Source organism: Microchirus variegatus (genome assembly GCF_963457635.1).
Source record: "Microchirus variegatus genome assembly, chromosome: 17".
Taxonomy (NCBI): Eukaryota; Metazoa; Chordata; class Actinopteri; order Pleuronectiformes; family Soleidae; genus Microchirus; species Microchirus variegatus.
Genome location: NC_139818.1, coordinates 17,036,936 through 17,056,924, shown reverse-complemented (window position 1 = coordinate 17,056,924; position 19,989 = coordinate 17,036,936).

Sequence of the window (19,989 nt, the reverse complement as noted above, 5' to 3'; positions counted from 1 at the left end):
GATGAAAAACTGCTGGTGTATATCAAGCAAATCCAAACCAAAGGGTTGTGTTGAACTTTCAAGACAGTGAAGACTAACTTTATATAAATTTGCTAAGTTATTGTCCCCCAATCTCAACACGACTCCTCATTTAAAGGCATCAGGTTTAAAGTCGTGGAGTGAAGTTTGAAGAAGTATAGATTTGTGGTCAAGTTTCAGTCCCAGTCATAGGACATTTCTCACAAACGTCTTCTGTCGTTATACCCAATCCCTATAATCAATTGGTCCAAATAAGTCTGGTTTAGTACAGTTGATTCCAGCCCGGACAGAGGATCTGCTTCATAAACACAGATGAAAGAGATAAAGCCTGCGGTATAATAGCAGCTGCATGTGCATGTGAATACACACACATTCATACGACACACACACAGCCCTCAGCCCCCCCCGAGTGCAGGTATGACACAGTTATTCCCCCTCGACGCTGTCACTGCTCTAATCACACTTCCTGTGTCTCTTCTAGCAAGGTGAGCTCACAAGGGCACACTCTGAAGTCATCAGTGTTGACACAGTGAGGCGAGAGGGCCACGGTGTGAACGACACCATGGACACGATGGCCAGTCAGGCATATTCACCTCATCCCACCTCACCTCTGACCCCTCCACCCCCCATGCCTGGTGTCCCTGCTTCTGGTTCGAGCCTCAGGCGGTGGACGTTGTAAATTCGAGTAAACAAATTGTTCAATCAACCTTTTCATGTGTACTGGACAATGACGACATCATTTACATGCATTCCCTGCATGCGAGCTACTCAATTTATAACTGGTGACGGTTGCCGGACACATCACTGCGACATTTTGCAGGCTTGCATTTCATTAATTTACAAAGAAAACCACAGATCTACACACACAAACAAGCGCTGACACTGGACAAATAATAATTATAAATGTTCTTATAGATGCCGTTTGACCCATTTCTTTCCCAATCGGTCAAGTAAAGAGTAAACTAAAAACCATTAAGATGCGGCTGTGTTTGTTTAACCCTTTAAGGTACTACTCGACCATTTGGTTGGCCACTTTAAGTCACTATATCTCGTTAAAAAAAACTAAGACTTAATGTGACTTGTGAATGTTGTACTTTATGAATTATGAAAACTATAGGTTTATTATGAACAGACGTCTCAACCGTTTGGTAGAGACCTGTATCTGGAATACTGTACGGTCTAATTTAAAAAAAATAAAATAAAAATAATTGTTATTGTTATCATAAGTAAATAAAATAAAATAATAAAATATGCAAATAAATAATTTTTCCTTTGCTTTTTTCTTGGTGCGTACCTTAAAGGGTTAATTCACATTCTATTGGAGTTGGATTAAATTTGACCTGTTGTTTTTTTTGTTATAATCGGCAGAAACACAGTGAAGAGCAGTGTTTTCTTTGAAGGAGGTGAGTTTGATGTCGATTTGTCAACTTTATTTACTTTTTTCAATCCCAACTTCCTCTGTTGGTTCAGGAATGAGACATGTAACTCAGGTCTGCTGTCTGATGATCAGGTGACACATTTATCTATGTAAATTAGTAAAAAAAAAAATGTTTTGGGTGAAGTGGCACTTTAAGTTATTTTATATCATTCATTATATCATCAGCTTTCATGTTCCCCTCAGGTCACTTCATGTGCACCGGCATGACACCAAATCTGCAGGTATTCTGAACAAAATAAGTTATTAATGACATTTCAACCAAACACTGTCTGTCGCCTGTATACAACAATCTGGGTGAGCGGCGATTATAAATAGTGGGCTGAATAATTTAATCTCGCCTCCTTGTAAACATGAGCGGTGAAGAGCGATCCCTCCTCTGCAACTGGACACTGACGTAAAACGTTTATGGTTATAAAAGAATGTAATAAAACAAGTGTGGTTGGCTTGAACGCGGCTGACAGATTTAGACGTGGTAGACGGACACATCAGCAGATGTCTTCACGTGTCTTCATTAACTGGTGTCACCAGACCGCTCAATTAAATGACATGACATTTCCTGTAAAGGGGGTTGACACCGAATATTTGTAAACTTACAAATAAGTGAGATTTGAAAATGAGCCCAGTCTTGACTCAGTCTGTAATTAATGACACTCCGGATTCCCGCCTGTCACTGAAGGCCTCAGTGTGCGCTTAAGAGTGTTTGTCAGATGATTGAATAGTGTCAGAAACCTGCTCCAGCAGCACCTTTCAGACGATGTGACAATGTGAGAGGCATAATGTAGTAATGAACCAGGTCACCATCATTATGCACTCAAACAGAAACACAGTTGCTTAAGAGCAGCTTTGGGACACAGGAAAGCAGGGCCAGATGTTTCCCTCAAGAGTTGGTAGAGGCCATAAATATACAGTGGTAGAGAAAAAAAATAGTGAAAATTAGACTTAGTTATTGCAGAGATTCTCATTTTCCTTTGGGGACATCCTTATATATTTCCCTTATAGACATTTTTTTTTACAGCAGTGTGTTTTGTGTTCTCATGTGAGAAACATTGAGTTAATAATCTCACCAAACACTAACTACAGTGACTGGAAGGCTGGTTTGAATATTTCGGAGACTGTTAATTCTGACACATACACACAACAGTCCCCGGCCAAGTGGAAAGGGAACTTGGCTTGTAATTGGAGGGTTGCTGGATTAAGGGCTGGGTTAACCCCAACCAAGTGGCCTTGCCCCAGTGGCTGCGCGCTGCTCCTAATTCTAAGAAGGTTTCTAGTAGAGGATGGGTTAAATGCAGAGAAGGAATTTCCCCTGTGGTACTGATAAATTATTATTTATTGAAGTAAAAAGTTTTGTAAAAGTTAGGTGAAATAATGTTTATGCCTTAATTTTTTGTAGAATCAGTGTAGAATGACTTGTATAATAGAATGTCTTTTATATTTATATCAGGAGCCAGGTCAGCTCCATGGAGTCAACCATTTTGGACCATTTTTATTCATTTATTATTATTATTATTTTTTACATTGAACAAATTATTTCTATATTGTTTTGTTGCTTAACAAAGGCTACATTTTTCAACAACACCAACAAATGCTGCCCCAAAACTGCACCTCTTAATGGACTTCAGAAGCTGCAAGTGTGTAGAACACCTCTGGGATGTGGTACACTCTTAGAAATAAAAGTGCTAAGTAGAACCACATAAGGTTCTTTGGCTTGTCCTCATAGGAGAACCCTTTTTTGCTCCAGGTAGAACCTTTTTATAAAGGTTCCACCAAGAACCCTTTTAAAACCCTTTATTCAGATTTAAAGGGTTCTCTGGATCAAAATGGTTCTTACTGGAACCATTAGTTCTTCGGGAAAGGGTTTTTCAAAAGCAAATGGTTCCAGGTAGAACCTCAGACCTTGTAGAAGGACCCCTTTGGAACCCTTATTTCTAAGAGTGTAGAACAGGAGATTGTGACGCTGACAAATCTGCTGAAATGACATGATTCAGTTAAAATTGTCATAAAATCCATGTGATGAAGGAACTGAAACTCCAGTTTAGACAAGAATGATGCAGAGTAACTATGGTGTTCCTCATATATCAACGTACAATCACTAGAGACACAAATCAAACATCCACCTTTGCTTTTGTGGATTTTGTTGCTCTACAACTGTCATTTGACTAAAATGTTCACCATTTGCTAAAGTTGTTTAGCAGGGGATTTTCTTTAATGACTGTTGTGCTTGTCTGACAATCTTGTCAAGACATTTTACCCTTTAGAGCGGGTATAAGGTTTTCAGGTTGACACCGCTTAGTTTACAGCTTGTTCCCGCTGAATCTGCACTGGAAAGAAGCGCTGACCTCCATGTGAAACTTTAGGAGGTGAGACATGTTGCTCTAACTCATGACCACAATGTTCATCACCTTCATCAGGTCAAAGTCACTCATGCTTGTCATTCATTTCATTTCCTATAAACTGTATTAACAGGTCTCTGTGAAATGACACTTAATTACCAAAAATGATAATTACAACAGTTGTTTTATGTCATTTTTCTTTTGCCGAGCCCACACATGTTTTAAGTCAACTGTGCCTTTTGGGTGCGTAACCCCTCGGCCATAAATATCTGCATCTTGACATTGCGCCGATGTGGGTGGGCATGGCATGCCTGACACAGGGTCCACAAATCAAACCCGGCGTACAGGCTGTGCCGGGGCATTCATTTCACTGCAACACCAGTGTGATACCTGTAATGAGAAGGCTAATTACAAAATATGATGTTATCACCACGCGGAGACACAGGAGATTTATGAGTTGTGATGTTACACATTAAAATAAAGAGGGGAAACAGTGTTTCACAAGGAAAGGAAACGCATAGATTTAGAAACATTAGTGAGAGTTAATGTTTGGCCCAATATAAAGTGAATAAGGTTGTAAGGAAAAAAAGTTTTTAGCTCATGGAGCTCTTCTAATTCAGTCTCAGTGACATAATTGTGTTATTTAAAGATTATAGACTGGACGGAGAAGCACTACATCAGCACATACTGTGGGAATATTTACTGACTCTTAATATTAAATTCTGGCATTCCAGATGTAGATTTTATGTGATTTCACAAGCTTTAACATTAAATGTCACAATGAATTATATCACCGTCATTTCACATTTGATAATTCACAATAGAAAGCAATATTTTGGGGTTTTATTGTGGCTATTACAGTTAAATACAGCATTTGAACAAGAAAACACTGCAAAAATCACAGTAATAAATGACATAACCGTGCAGTTAAAGTAAACAGCTGTCAATTTACGGGAATTTATTACAACAACTACAGTTGTAGGAACCAGCACTACTTAAAAAAAAATATATATATATATATATAATTAATCCATCCATTACACTGCAACTGAACATTTTAAAAGATTTATATTTCTTTTGCTGCAAAGCGATGAGGCGCTGACGGGTTTATTAACAGGGTGAAGTCTGGATGTGTGTGTTGCGCAGCAGTCCTGGGAGCAGGTGTTTTCAGAGCAGTGAAGAAGCAGCAGTGAGGGGCGTCTCTCGTAAGCGCCATGTAAACGTTTCTCATTAGACCGAATGAGCCCAGGCTCTCCGGTGCAGCTCCCGAAGAACGCCTTCCTGTCTGCGGCACACCACGGCACTGGTTCATAATTAACACAACATATGTTTATTCCAATCACTGTGCGGGGTGTGAAAGAGGGCTTCAGGAGGAACCACCCACAGAGGCTGTGAAAACAGAGGGTGGTGGAATTAAGTGAGGAAAAAAAAAGGGGAGAATGAAGAGATCTTCTGAGCTCCAGATCGAGCGAGATAGAAAAGATAACACCTGGTACACAGCGGAATTCACGCTCGGCGGCTCGTGAACTCTCGCTGAAGTGCAAATGTATTCCTCAGCAACCCAGAAACAAACAAGCTGCCACTTCCTTAGCCTATAATTAGCTGGTAATCAATGCTGGGTGGGTTTCTGTCCTGTCAGACATCCCCAGCCATCGTGGGGCAACACTAGACCTGCAGCTGTACTCTCCGCTCTCAGATGACAATCCAACATAAAGAACATTAAGCTAGGTTTTCGGAAAGTGGTCCTCAACTTATTGAGGCGTCCTGAAAAACAGGACGCACAGTTATAGTCGTCACATTCGGAAACAGGTTAAGGTCGGAATTTTGAAGCTAGTTTTCCAAAGACTTAGACAAACTATATCAAAATCCCTTCGGTCCACACTCACCTCCGCAGTCAAGTTCATCAGCAGTGACACATGTAGTGGTGTGAGCCTGAAACGTCTGCCACTTAAGTCTAAGAGAGCTTTGGGAGGTGGATGGTGTTGTGGTGGTAGAATAATGGTACGGTCTCTGGTCGACCTGTGAAGCCTCACTAACCTCTATAAACACAGAGAGGATACACATATGGACTGACGCTCCACAACTATTTGACCTTTGACAATATCAAACTTGACATTAGTTTCCTTGGTCAAAATTGTCCTTGGAGCTGTGTTTGAAATTCGACTTTATTTTGCAGCAGGGGTCTTGAGATTCTGTTGCCCCAGACACCACTGATTATCATATTCTGCAGATTATCTCATTGGAGTCTTTAAGAATCTTTGCACGATGCTGTCACATTCCAAGTATGCAAAATGCACCCTCATACCCGTCAGTGTTGAGCCAACACTGTGCGCCATTAAAGCCTCATATGTGGCTGATACGCTGTGATTTACCATCACAGTGTAACATTTTCAGGGTCTGTTTTCCTGTGTTCACCTCATGTGGCATTTGAGGGCTGCTCACAAATCAAAGAGTGGGGTTTTGGATCGCTGCATGTGTCACAACTTTCACTATGACTTTCAGGCGTTTACAATATTCTCGAAATTTCCCAGAAATTGGTTGTCAACCAGATGCTTGCTGAAAAGCTGTAGATAATTGACAGTAGATCAGCTATAGTTTACCCTGGCTACACTGTAAGTACATGACAGATTGACAAGGATTAGGTTTAGGATTACCCTAACCCTAACCCTAACCCTAACCCTAACTAAAATAAGCTATAATATCAGAGTGGAAGCTGGTGTTCGTTGGTGCCCATGTAGGTTCATTCATGCTGGTTTGTGCAGATTCATGGGAGGTCTCTGCACATGTACACACAACACTGGCAGCTTTATGTTACTCAGACAGACAGCACAGTGCACTACTATGACAAAACAGGGCAGCTGTGCACTTCCACACATTCATCTGAACTGCCACCCACCCCCCCCCCCCAAACATTGCCAGGCTTCACTTACAGGCCCCATACTTTCCAACACACGCCCTCAAACCCTACACCGGGCTCACATAGACGCAGACAGACTCCCCAGCTCAGCCACTGTCCACTGTGCCGTGCCCTCTGACTTCATTAAGAAATCATCGCCCTTGTCAGGTCCGAGGCCGGGCCATGCTCTACTAAGTGACACTGTTGGGGTTAGTTATTCCAGGGTCAGCAACATGGCTGCCGCTACTGTTGAAGTTTTAATTACACAAATGAAAAACTTAAAGCAGGTCGAGTATAAAAAAGCATAGTGGGAACACATTAAACCCACACAGACTTGCCGACTATTAAAAGCTTGAGTTTCCTCACATAGGACATTTTCTGTGTATGACTGAAATTGTGAATGAGTGGTTGTGGTTGCGTGGGTGCGTTTCCAGTGGCCAGTGGCCCAGACGATACACTTTGCATGTTGTCGAGTTCAAATTAAATGTCTTCATGTGAGTCATTGACAGAATATAGAAGTGAGACTGTGTGTGTGTGTTCATAATTATTGTTTTTGTATTTAGTCTAATTGTTTATATGTGTGTGGGTGACAAAGACATTCATTGATAAGGTTAAGGCTTCCACTCACACACGTCTGTACACTTCCTACTTGTCAAAACGGTCAATAAGTGAATAAACTTTATTTAACTCTATTACAAGTTTAATGTTAAAGTTTGGCCAGGTTTATAACATTCCTGAAACAGCTTTGAAGTAAAACCAACCTCACCTGTTTTTCTATTATGTGATGCTCACTTGGTGATGCCTGGCTCACTTAATTGAGTTATTTAGGACATGGAGATTTGTGGTGTTTTTTCCTTTAGTGACAAGCTTTGTTGTCTTTGTCTATCCGGCTGAAGCAGCTGTACATCAGCTGCTTCTGTAGATAGGCTCTCGTTCTAATTCCTAATTATCAGGCTATAAATCCTCGTGGACTGTGTCAGTTCAGCCGAGGATTTCCATGGTTCTGTGACACATATCCATGACAAATACATGGTCTGTACATTTAATAATGATTCATTATGGCATGTAGACACCTCCTATAGAATATGTTGTATTGAGGTGTTTGTTCTGCCCTTTTAATCCCACACTGATACTTGATGAACTTCATTTTCCTTGAAGTTACAGTAACTTAGCTGGAGGAAGGTTGTTGAATTTAATTGCCTGAAGACTTATTCTGCTTATCAAAGCAGCAAATTGGCCGTCCTTACATTCACTTATCCTTGCATTTGTTCATTAACCCCTCCCAAATAGAGTTTTTGTGCCATTGTGCTCCAACTGTTGACTTGGATTTTACCTGTCCATCTTCACCCTTTTAGCTTTCTTTGCTGACTGACCCCCTGCTGACCTATTTTATAACTCCTGATTACAGATTGCTGCAAGCTCAATCTTCCACTGGTCTAATATATATAGTTGTATATTGCGTGATAGTATAAGTGGTCAGATAAGGTCAGTTGTTTGCAAGGAAAGCAAAAATAATTCATTAGATAACTGCATGTTGAGATGCAGGTTGAGGGTGTCCTTATAGCTTCAGTAAGTCAAAAAGAAAGATATAGTCAGTTTAGAGATCTTTATCAACTTTATCATGGCTCCACCGATGACGCTCTCTTCAAACTTTTGACCCCACTGCTCCGTGACTCGGTCTTTGAGAAGGTGTAGCAGAAAATCACTTTTGAAGGAAATCTGATCTGAGCGCTGTGTTAAAATAATCTCACCCCCTTAATCCTCTGATGCTGGGGGCCTTGATAATACAATCACTGTAATGAAGCCACGATTGACTGAATGATTGGCATCTTGAGACATGAGTGATGAATGACCTGAGCCATAGATTTAATGCGCAAACACAACAGTGGACACGCTGTGTTCTGGGGGATGTGAAGATGTGCAAAGTGCAGCAGGGTTCAGGGTTTGGATGAGGGCAGGTGCTGAGGACTTTCTTAGCCTCTTTTTGTTTAATTTGCTCCTGGGCGAGCGCTGGCATTTGTGGTCAATGTGTGTAATGTGAGTGTGTGTATTTGTGTCTATGACTTGAGTGGCAGGAGGCAGAGGGGCTCTGCTGGGGGTGGTCGAAACCAACAAGTGAAGGAGAAGCGGGTGGATGAGGATATGTGTGTGTGTGGGGGTGTGTGTGTGTGTGTCGGCATTGAGGTGGTGAAGACATGTATTTGTGGGATTCAGATCAGACACGTTTAACTGGACATGGTGGCTTTAAGCTGCGTTTTATCTGACAACAGCTTGCCAACCAGAGGTCTTGCCTGACACGGCCACCACCTAAGCCCCCTTATTCATTTGGCCCAATCAGTCGCCTGCTATCTGTATCAATCACTCGTAATCATTTATTTTTAGTGGGATGTGGCCTCTCGCCCTCCTCGCTGCCCTCTTGCCCCCCGTGGGCCATCTCTGCCTCGGAGCCCCTCGCTAATGAGTGTCAATCTGGATGGCTGTGGCACTTTTACTGCAGACACCTCCCCTGACAAACGCAGGGCTTCAGTCAACATGAATAACGCAAACGGAGCCCAGCGAAAGTGACAGCCGTGCCATCCACTGCCAGAGCTCTCCCTCATTTCCTCCTCAGCTTTTCAAAAGTTTCTTGATTAAAGTCATAAACATCTTTGCTTTATATTGACATTGACATTATCTTTTTGAGGTATAAACAAAACAATATACTATGTTTACTTTATGAACCATATTTGCCTTACTTCTCAATGATTGTGAAATTGATGCCAGCCTTTAAATATTCCCAACATTGATTGTAGCTTAGACGATAGCTTAATAGTAGAGCGAGTCGCCATTCAAGTTGCTATTCAGGCCTCTACCAATAATAAACCTGGTTTGCATAATTCATGCAACATTCAGAGCAAGTCGCATTAAGTGTTAGTGAGTTTAGCTTGATGCATTTTTCAATGAGATATAGTGACTTAAAGTGTGGTCGACCAAATGGTTGAGTAGTACTTTAAAGGGTTAAAAAGACTTATAATACACAACATTTGCACAACTTGCATGACTGTTTGAAAGGTCCCACTCAAAGTTATCCAGTCATGATGGTCTGGTTCATGGCAACTGTGTTGTGTCACGACAATTACTAATTGTGGGAATGTGGTTTTGTTTAAAGGGATAATATTTGTTTATGTTTCACATTTGTATGGCGCACATGTCGATCCTCTGTGTTCCTTTGATACTCGGGACGTTGGCGTATCCTAGTAAGCGGGGCGGACGTCAGAAATCTATTCTGGATGCCCGCTGCAACAGCCGGGCGGCAACAGCAGCGGGGGGAAAGAATGTCGTCTGTCCCGAGGCCCTGAGCAAGAGCGATCACTGATCCTGTCAGAGGAAGCAGAGATGGCAGCTCTCCTTTTTCATGGGTTTGTGGAGGAGAGAGTGAAATGAAGAGAGAGAGAGTGAGAGAGAGAGAGAGAGAGAAGGGGGGGAGTTGGACTGGGGACATGACACAGTGAGAGTGGTGGTGGTGGTGGTGGTGGTGATGGGGGGTCGGGGCGGGGGGGTTAAAGGTATTTGGTTTGGTGCCAGTTGAGCCAGCTCTCTGGCATGCTGCATTCCGGGAGATCAACACCACGGTGTTTCCTTTCACCCCCCCACCCACATCATCTACCCTGTAGCCTACCCTAACCCTGCATGCACTGTTTTTGTTCTCGATCGATCTTCGTGATTTAAGAAAAACAAACCAATAGTGCCTCAATACAACGAGGCATTACTTATAAGAAGAATATACATATCCATATAAGCAGCCATTGCAAAGTTCACCCATTTCAGACGGATACAGCTGAAGAACTTAAATATATATAAGAATCTTGTCAAGTGCATTGTCTCTGGTCTCTCTGGCTCATGTGTCACATACACCTCCTGCTTTCAAAACTTCTTTCCTTTGCGTGAGTGTGTGTGTGCAGCCATTAAATCTCTCACAAGGTTCACTGTGCAGCTGCATTTAAAGGTGACAAACAAGCACCAGCTGTGACAATCAGCTCACCTGCAACTCACCCATAGCCACACCCACACACCTTCATTCTGAGGGAGAGTGAGACCTTCAAAGACTGTTCTTTAAGAGCGTAAATAACACTTTATTCATCTTACACAAGAAAAAGGACCCATCCTCAATTTAATACACTTGATTTGTCCAATTTTGTCAACACCATTGCATCAAATTTAGATGCAAGATTTTAGACGTTTAGACGTAGAGCTGGAGTGAGAAACCCTGCTCTGGACAAAGTGATGAATTATGAAAAAAAACCAAACTTGATGCCTCACTTAGCATGTTGCTACTGTCCCATACTGTGCTCCTTGTGGCTTATATAAGTTTAAGTTAGACAGTGAGGTATTTAAGCAGGTAATGTTCTGCTCACATGTTGTAGTGCTGTGCTCAGCTGCATCCTCACGATGATCAACACACACCTGTGTGGCATGTGCAATCACAACACACACCAGGTCGTTGGCCATGTTGCTTTGGATATACACACGTGGAGGAGAAACAGTATAACGCTGTTTGTGCTGCTCCGCTCTGTTGGATACCTGTTGCTCATAATATGAGCTGTGAAGATGACGTTCAGGAGTGAAGCTGGAGGTTTCTGCTCTGCGGACGGTTGTGTGGGACCATGGAGACTGATGATTCTGGGACATCACTGCTTCACTTCCTCAAGCTAAGTACCTGCTGTTTTTTTATTTATTTTATTTTCGCTGATGTGTCGTCTGTTTTTTTGTTTTCTTGCAAATGTCCACAAGACACTTATGTGCAATTTTTTTGTATTTACGATGCCACTGCAAATTACTTTATTTTAGAGGCTGAGTTTTGGTTTTAGGGATTTATTTGCATGGTTTGAGTGTTATGAGTGTTGAGTGGTATGATGCTGTTTCTTTTGAGAATGTAATATTGGCTCTGTGATGTCTAGCAGAACGTATATCAGGTGTAATTGTAGTTTTTATTAACTGCTGCTGCTTCTGGCACTTTCATGTCATTAATGCTGCTGAATTCTATAAGGAGGTAATTAATGACCTGCTGCTGTGTGGTTCGGATGCGCCTTTGATTGCTGCTGTGAGTGTTTTGGCCACTTCGTTGCTGCTGTTCAGGCCAAATAAAGTAAATTGTAGACCTCACAATTTGTTTCTCTCAATCTGCTGACGTTTGTGTTCCTTTGGCTCGGATGCTAAGATCTGAGGTGGCATTTTAATGTCATGGTTTTACATTGTGGCCTTCCACCATCACTGCCTGTGAGTGCCTTTGAGCAAAATACTGAATCCTAACCTGCTACGATAGAAGGGGGTGCTTGTAGAGAAGAACATTCTTTTAAAATCACAGTACATTTTCAGATATAAAAGTACAATGTTCTTCACATCAGATTTTTTTTCTGTTATCTGGTCTCTAGCCACACTGTTAAGCTCGCCTGAACATGTAGGGTATGAAAACCATCACACCCTCGCTGACATTTGTCCCTCTTTTATTTTATGAGAATGTGGTGTGCATTCTGCTGTTGGTGTGAATATCTATAGGTGGAATATATTTTTCTTGGAAAATACAGTATTAAATGGACTGACATAACCTTGTTGGTCATAGTTTTTAACTCAACCTGAGAAATGACCCCTGAGGATGACCCCTGTAGTGTTATGTGGTTGACATTTGTTGTTTTGATTGAAATCTCAGAAACTCTTGTGCTTACCATGGTAAGAATGGTAACAGGCTGGACTAAAAAGGCAAAATTTGTATTTGTGCATATTTCTTTTAAAGCTACAAGGGCTCACATGAGGTATTAGAATTGTTTCTTATCAAAATAACCGAATTTGTTGCTTTCAGTTTGTGTGCATGAGTGTGTGTGTGTGTGTGTGTATTTTTATGAATCGGTTCATGTGTGGGTGCGTGCACACCAGTGTGAGTGCAGCGTGGTGGACAGTCTGTCAGCTCAGGTTAACCAGACACTGAGCGGCCACAGCTCGGGGGTGTGCAGACCTGCGAGGCGGGGACTTTCTCATCAGCAGCATTAGGCTGCGGCGCGTGATGGTTGGTGACCCCCGGCAGACTGTTGGCCACGACGGTCGGCCGGCCGGGACGGTGTTGGACACCGATAATGCCATGGTTCTGGGCTCACATCCCGCCAGGAGCAGCCCTCACTATCTTGCCGCCAAATAGTAAGTGGCGATGGCAAAGAGAACACTTTGTGTAATTTGTGTTGGGCTTCATCAAGGCCACACTGTTCGAATGCCCCGTGTCTGTGAGTCACGGCACATGGAGGAGATGATGAGAGAAAGAGGATGTTGGAAAACTAGTTTTAACGCAGCTTTTTCCACTGTTTCCTCAAACAAGTGTCCATGATTACCAGAATTGAAGTGTAATCACAATTTATGGGAAACATGTTGACTTATTCACTTTTAAAGAAGTCCCAAGACACGTGAGCAGTTAGACAATCGCACACTTGAAACAAATTCAGACAAAAAAAACAAATGCATCAACTTGTGCTGGTGTGACGAAGGTTAAAATCATGATATATTATTATTTTTTGTCTTTTTTGAATCTTAATTTGCAGCATTTGCTCACCTGTGCAAGTTATGTGTGATAATCATTAGACATTTTTATTGATGATCCTGTGAAATAATAGAAGGGGAGCAGTGGTGTAATGATGCTGATGAATTATGCGTGTGCACATTTTGGGGTTTTGAGCTTTTCTCTGTCATTTTTGGATTATTTACAACCTGTTTGATTGCCAGACTGCTCAATTCCCCCATCCCTCATAGTGACTAAAGCTGAAAAAAATGTGTTTATAAATCTTTGTGAACTCTAGTTTAGTGATTAATTGTAGGCCAAGATAGCAGCTTTTTCTCTACAACACTGTTGGCATGTTTAGTTGACGCTCAAATCTGCGACTATTTGCTTCCCTGTTGTGTGATGGTCAACAATGGCAGCAGGTGCACCACAGGGAGGAACAACAGGGGAGGGAGGGCCGGCACCAGGAAATGACCCCCGCCACGGAAACAACAATGAAAAAAGCCAGGGTTTTGGAGCCTTGAAAATATGAAGTGACAAAGCGTGCCCTTTGTCAGAATTGACATGGTTCAAGGCTGACACTGTGCACCCTCTAGGGGTTGATCTTCCAGTCAGGATTAAATGTCAAATCTAGGTCAGAGGGAAGGGAGAGAGAAAGAAAGGGGGAGACATGAGGAGGGGCCGATCCCTAATATTGAGAATATGTGGCAGTTTATTTTAGTGTTAAACACCTTGACCAGAATAGGTTGCATACATCAAAGACACTGTTTGCATCCGCCCACCTACCATTTACAAAGCAGGTGGTTCCATCAGATACAAGACGTGAGGAGCCAGAGATGTGATTTCATCTTCAGTGTGATGTTTGATCCGTATTATTAAGAAGAGTGGTGTGGTTACTGCGACCTCCCACAAAGAAACAGATACTGGTAAAAGCAGCAAATTCACTTTTTAAGTTCAAAGTTTTACACAATAGAACAGATGAGATTGAATGGTAAAACAGCTGAGTTTCCCCAACTTAATTTTTTATAAATCCCACTGAAAAAGGCTGAAATTGAGCAGACTTTTTTTGACTGTTCATTAATGTTTCATAATTATCAAAACAATCTGTACAACCTTTTATACAAGTTATTTTCAAGGAGACACGTTTGTTTTGTATGACCGTGTTTGACAATTTGACTTGGATAAAAGAAATATAAAGATTAAAAAAAAGTTACATTATTTATCTTGATGTTGATCTACTGTCAGTAAAATGACATTTAAAATGGAACAATAAGTCAGTTGATGCCTCATTTACTGTTTTTGGTCATTCATGAATTGAGAATAATGGCCCTCTCTGACTAATTGATTAAAATAAGATAAAAGATCAGTAAGATAAATAATAATGAAAAAAACTGTAGTGGCACCTGAGCCTTAACCTTGTTATTGGTCACTTTACTGATGCATGTTTCACTGATGCAAACAATTGCCACTTGCAATCGCTGTAACAAAAATTACCAAGGGACTCTGAAGCGAGGTAATGCATCATTTTCTCGGAAATTTAACCCCAAATTAGGCTTAAGCATGTTGCAATTTGTACTAACAAGGTGGAATGCCAAGTTCTTTCTTTTCCCCTCCAATCACCCTCGGCCTACCAGCCATGACTTGCCTGTAAAGTTCTCATCTGGGAACGCAGGAGCTCCTGCGTCGTGAGACGAACGGCAGCAGGGATGCAGCGATAGCCACACGTGGACTGATCTTCCCCTCCAGAGGAGCAGGGTCTGGTCTGGTCGCGGCACACCGGTGACCAACCCTCCCTCTGGCCGTTGTTTGTCATGAGCTGACCCTTCCATTTAATTAATTAAAATTAGCATCTGTCCCCTTGGCATTGACTTGTTACGTCAGATGGAATCAGCATTTGTATCAGCGGGCCCCCGGGGCTGCTGGCCCTAACGAGGCCCAAGATCCTAATTAGACAATGGAAGAGTATAAGGTGAGCGGGGGGCGGCAAGAGGGAGCTGGACAAGGAGGAGAGAAAATGGGGCTGGTGGTGGGGGGGAGGACACTGAGCAGGGGGGCAGAGCGGTCCTGCTAGGCTGAGTTGGCCCTTGGGGAAAATAGGGTATTAATACACCCAGCACCTAAACATGATGGAGGGGGGAGGGGGGGTGGGGGTGTGGAGGAGCAGCCCTGAATCTTCTTCTGTTTGTGTTACACCCTCTTCCTTTCTCTTTTTAGCTTCCTCTGTCGCTTTCTGTTGTTTTTTTAGTTTGTCGCATTAAAACAAGAAATAGAGATTAACACACAAATGTACGAACCTTTTGTCTTTTTACAGATCTAAAAAAAAGAAAATATACAGGGTGCAGATTGTAATTGAGAGCTTGTACAAATATAAAATATCTAAACTCTCTCTGTTGGTACCAGAAAGGTGGAACTTAAATAGTGGCAATACTTATATCCGTCTGAACTCCATGTTGTCAGTTGAACTCACTTATGTATGACCCGTTGTCTCTCGTTTTGCGAATTGACGGCTGCCCGTCTCGGGTTTTAAAACCACTGTACTGCGGTAACACTCTGCTCTGCCTGGGTTTCAGGTCAGTATCACATCCCGATCAGTTCGCTATCTGCAGTTGGTGGAGGCAGATACCGGTGCGACAAGTGACAGCGTTTGGTTTTTTTTTTGCGACAGGATGTGGGCAGCGGTTCGTCCCAGATAGATGTGTCACCAAAACACTAGTATTGGAGATATAAAAAAGCTTTCTCGAAAGAATAAGGTGGAACGTGTGTTGGTGAGGCAGAGAGAAAATGAGAGCTACATGAAGGGTCAGATGGAGGGAGGCACACGGTGTGCGGGTATAAATTTAGGTTCTCACTGCGACAGTTATCACACTGTACACATTTCTTTATTGTTGTTTCTTTTCCACTCTGTGGTCTCTGTATGCACCAGTCCTGAACCTTTTCTTTCAGAATGTGATCTATTGAAAGATTGTCAAAAACGCATTCATTTTTAAAATATCAGATCCAACAGTTGGTATCGTAATGCAACCGTTTACAAATGCTGTTAAGTACTGTACAATATCTCAGACTTAAGTTTTTATTCCACTCTTCCATCTACTGGGCATCTACTACTTATCTTTTCAGGGTCATGAGGGGAACTTGATCTAATCCCAGCTGACATTGGTCAACAGGCGTGGTACGCACAGGGCAGGACGCAAGGCATATTCACACTGACGGTCAGGGTATGTTCAGATTACCAGCCGCGCTGTTAGAATCTGATTCATTACACCGTCAGATTCACATTCTTGACTACAAGGATATTGTATTTAAATGCAGACACACACACACACACACACACATACCCTTTTGCATCAACAACAGAACATGTTATTATTTCTGAGACGACCTAAGCACGAGAAATGAAAGATAAGACGAGATGTACCTTTTAGTGGGGAAATTTTGATGTTGAGGTTATTTCTGTGGTCCTGGTTGATGACAACAAGGGTCAGTGCTCACATATAGGCAAACATCTGCATGGATTTGGATGTGACCATTCTCAACTATGGCATGGCCACATATTAGTTAGGTACTGATCTAGGACCACAAACTGAAAAAAATGACATCTGAGTGACAAGTCGGATAGGAGTTCTTTCTGCCTGGTTATCTGAGGGGCCTTTGAGTCTCCAATAACCTAACCTTGGATTGTGAGAGAGAACCCACACAAACACTGGCAGACCAGCTTGGATTAAACAGTGATTCAAACTGAAAACCCCCTTTCACTGAGGCACCTGTGCGATCCATCATAAGATCATCCAGCTCCTATTATTTTAATTGATTGAGAAGCAAAAACATTTTTGTGTTTAGTGCATGTTTATCTGTTCTTCAAATGTGTTGTGTCTGAATTGTGCAAAGTGTACTCATGCATGAATTTTTTACTTGTGCATCTGTCTGTTCACACATGCACATGAATGTGTGGGGATGAAGGGTTGAAGTGTCGATGGGGGTCATCAGTCAGTCATCACCCAGTTTTGTGAGTGAGAGGACTGGGAACACATGGCCCCACTTTTAACTGTGTCATATCAAGGTGGCCTCGCTAAATCATACACCCATCACACACCAGCAGCACGTTGCTGGAGGCACTTTCAGTCGTGGTGGGGTGGTGGTGGGGGTCAGAGTTAGTTTTAATAAGTTCCGTTGTCTCTGTGACCTTCATGGATGAGCAGTAAACGGCGAATTGAAGCTGCAGTGATAAAACACATTCTGAGTCTGTTATTCTAAATCAGTTTGGTGTAACTTTAAATTCACCCCCCAACAGGAAATTAGACTATTATTTCTATACAATATCCCAATTAGACTGCGGTGTCAGTTGTCTGTAAAAAACAACTTCACATGTTGAGATGTTATGTGTCAGATTGTTCATAGCAACATAAATACACGTGTGATCTCACAGTCACAGGAGGAACAACAATAGTCATCTAAAGTGAGGAAAAAAGGCAGAAAATGTTCGTTGGTGGCTATTTGTCAACATGTGTGCGTGCGTGCGTGCGTGTGTCCTGGCTAGCTGTGGGGAATTCCTTCAGCCAGTCCTCACGTCTGTCAGCTGCTGAGCGTTCTCAATATAAGCACTCTAATTGCTCAGAAAATTACAGCCAACGATGATCGCACTTGACACAGGCTGACATTACGATGACACCGCAACGCCTCCTGTGCCCCAGCCCCCTCCATCCACACACACACACACACACCATCCTCACCTCCCCTCCCCTCCCCTCACATCTGTGCCTGACACCCTCCTCAGGATGTTGTGTCCGCCACCAATGACCGCAGCCTTGCCCCCCGGTGACCGCCATGTGCCCCGTGCTCGTTGAAGCTGTCCAAAGCAGAAATGTCCCAAAGTTCAATCTGCTTTGGCATCGCTTTCTGCCACTCCTCATCCGTCATCCAAACCATAATGGGTTCATCTGTATTTCATGTGTGATCTTAAAAGGGTACACACGTGAGAGAGAGAGAGTCATTTTTTGTGCATTTTTAAATACTTGTTTTCTTTTCAAGTGCTCATCTCACTTAAACTTAGATACAGATCTGAATATCTGAGTTACAACTACTACTAGCAACCCCATTTCTAGAGAAGTTGAGAATGCAATAAATTCAAGGGTTAGGGTTAAGGTAAAGGGATAGGGAATTTGGGCATGTGGAAATTTTAGCCATTTTTGCTTTATACAAGGCTTGAGCCGCTCAGTAGTCCATCAGATTCTCCTCCTGATGATGCACCATATGTTTTAACCTTACCCTTTAACTTGAAAAGAGATGGATCTGGACTGCATTTTAATAAAGTGTCCCAGCTTTTCTGGAAATGCAGTTCGTACAATTTTAATAAGGAGCGTTCCACAGAGCGTACACAGTTTTCCTGTACCTGCAGCTGCACACTCTGCCTCTACAGTAAATGCACATGTGCACACGCACCTGCATGAACGTGTCCTGCAGGCCGCCATGCGTCACCTCCTTCATTTTGTCAGCGTTCATGTGAGCATGGCCAACCAGGCGTGTTAGCTGCGACAGATCAGCACACCAAACTCCGATAGCCGACCCCCGTCGCCTCTCTGCTTCAAGTGAAGAGATTAAATATCCTTTACCGTCTGAGCGTCACCCCTGGCATGATGTGGGATTTTAATTTAATTTCAGGTCAGAAATCAGGTCCGTCACTGCACTGAGGCTATAACGCATCACACCACCATAATACGCCCAGTGGGCACTGCCAGGGTGGTCGCGAGGATCAGCAGTGATAGCTGTGTACAACGGGGCACCACACAGGCGCCGTACGCGTGGTTAAACATCACCGCCAACCCTGTGGCATTGACTCTTACAACAATAAATATGTGATGGGTAACAAATGATGCAGTGTATGGACATATAGAGATATGCTGATATGATATTCAGTATTGGTATCCATTTGATACTGTTAAAATCATGTGAATGGTTGGTTATGCACAGGCTGTAAAGAGAAAGACATACATCAGATATTTACACTTATTATGGGACTGATACAGTAGAACCTCCAGGCTTTGGCAGAAGTGTGTGCTGCTGTTGTCGCACCATATCGCAAACCCGACCATTTAAGGTGACCTTTTCATTACGCAGCTGTGCGCAGAGATGTAGATGGTAAACACGGTGGGTTTGTGGCTGGTGGGGTCTAGTAGCTGCATGTGATGCTGAAATGTAGACATAGACCTCATTCTGTTGTGAGAACTGGCTGCCGATTCTGTAGTGCACTAAGGTAGATGACTGAAAGCTTGCAAATCTGTTTAGAAACATCATGTCTTTGCACAGCTGATTTTAAAATCTAATTTGTTTACTTTTCAGATTGAAAACGAGATGACTATGACACTTCAGGTGTTAATGGCTTTAATGACACAATAAACATGTACATGCAACAAAAACTCATGTAGATTACATGCTTTTTTTTTTAGCTGCAGTTCCAAAAGTCAAAATTGAAGAATAACATCTAAGACAGTTAGAATGACACACACAATCATTTCCTCTTACTGTACTTTATCTACAGGGTGGATCCCACACACATTAGTTGCTGATATGCGTGTGGTCTGCAATAGTCAGTCCAAGTCAGTGGAGGACTCATGACTCAGTTGTCTCCACTAAACTGAGAGTCAGAGACCACTTGTCCTCCACATCCAGGCAGCACAGTCATCTCTGACAGGAACTGTCATCTTATATGACATGGAAACTATTACGTGTGTATGTCATTGATATCACTATATGTTTCCAATTAAACTTCCTTTCTCCTTCACCCACCAAG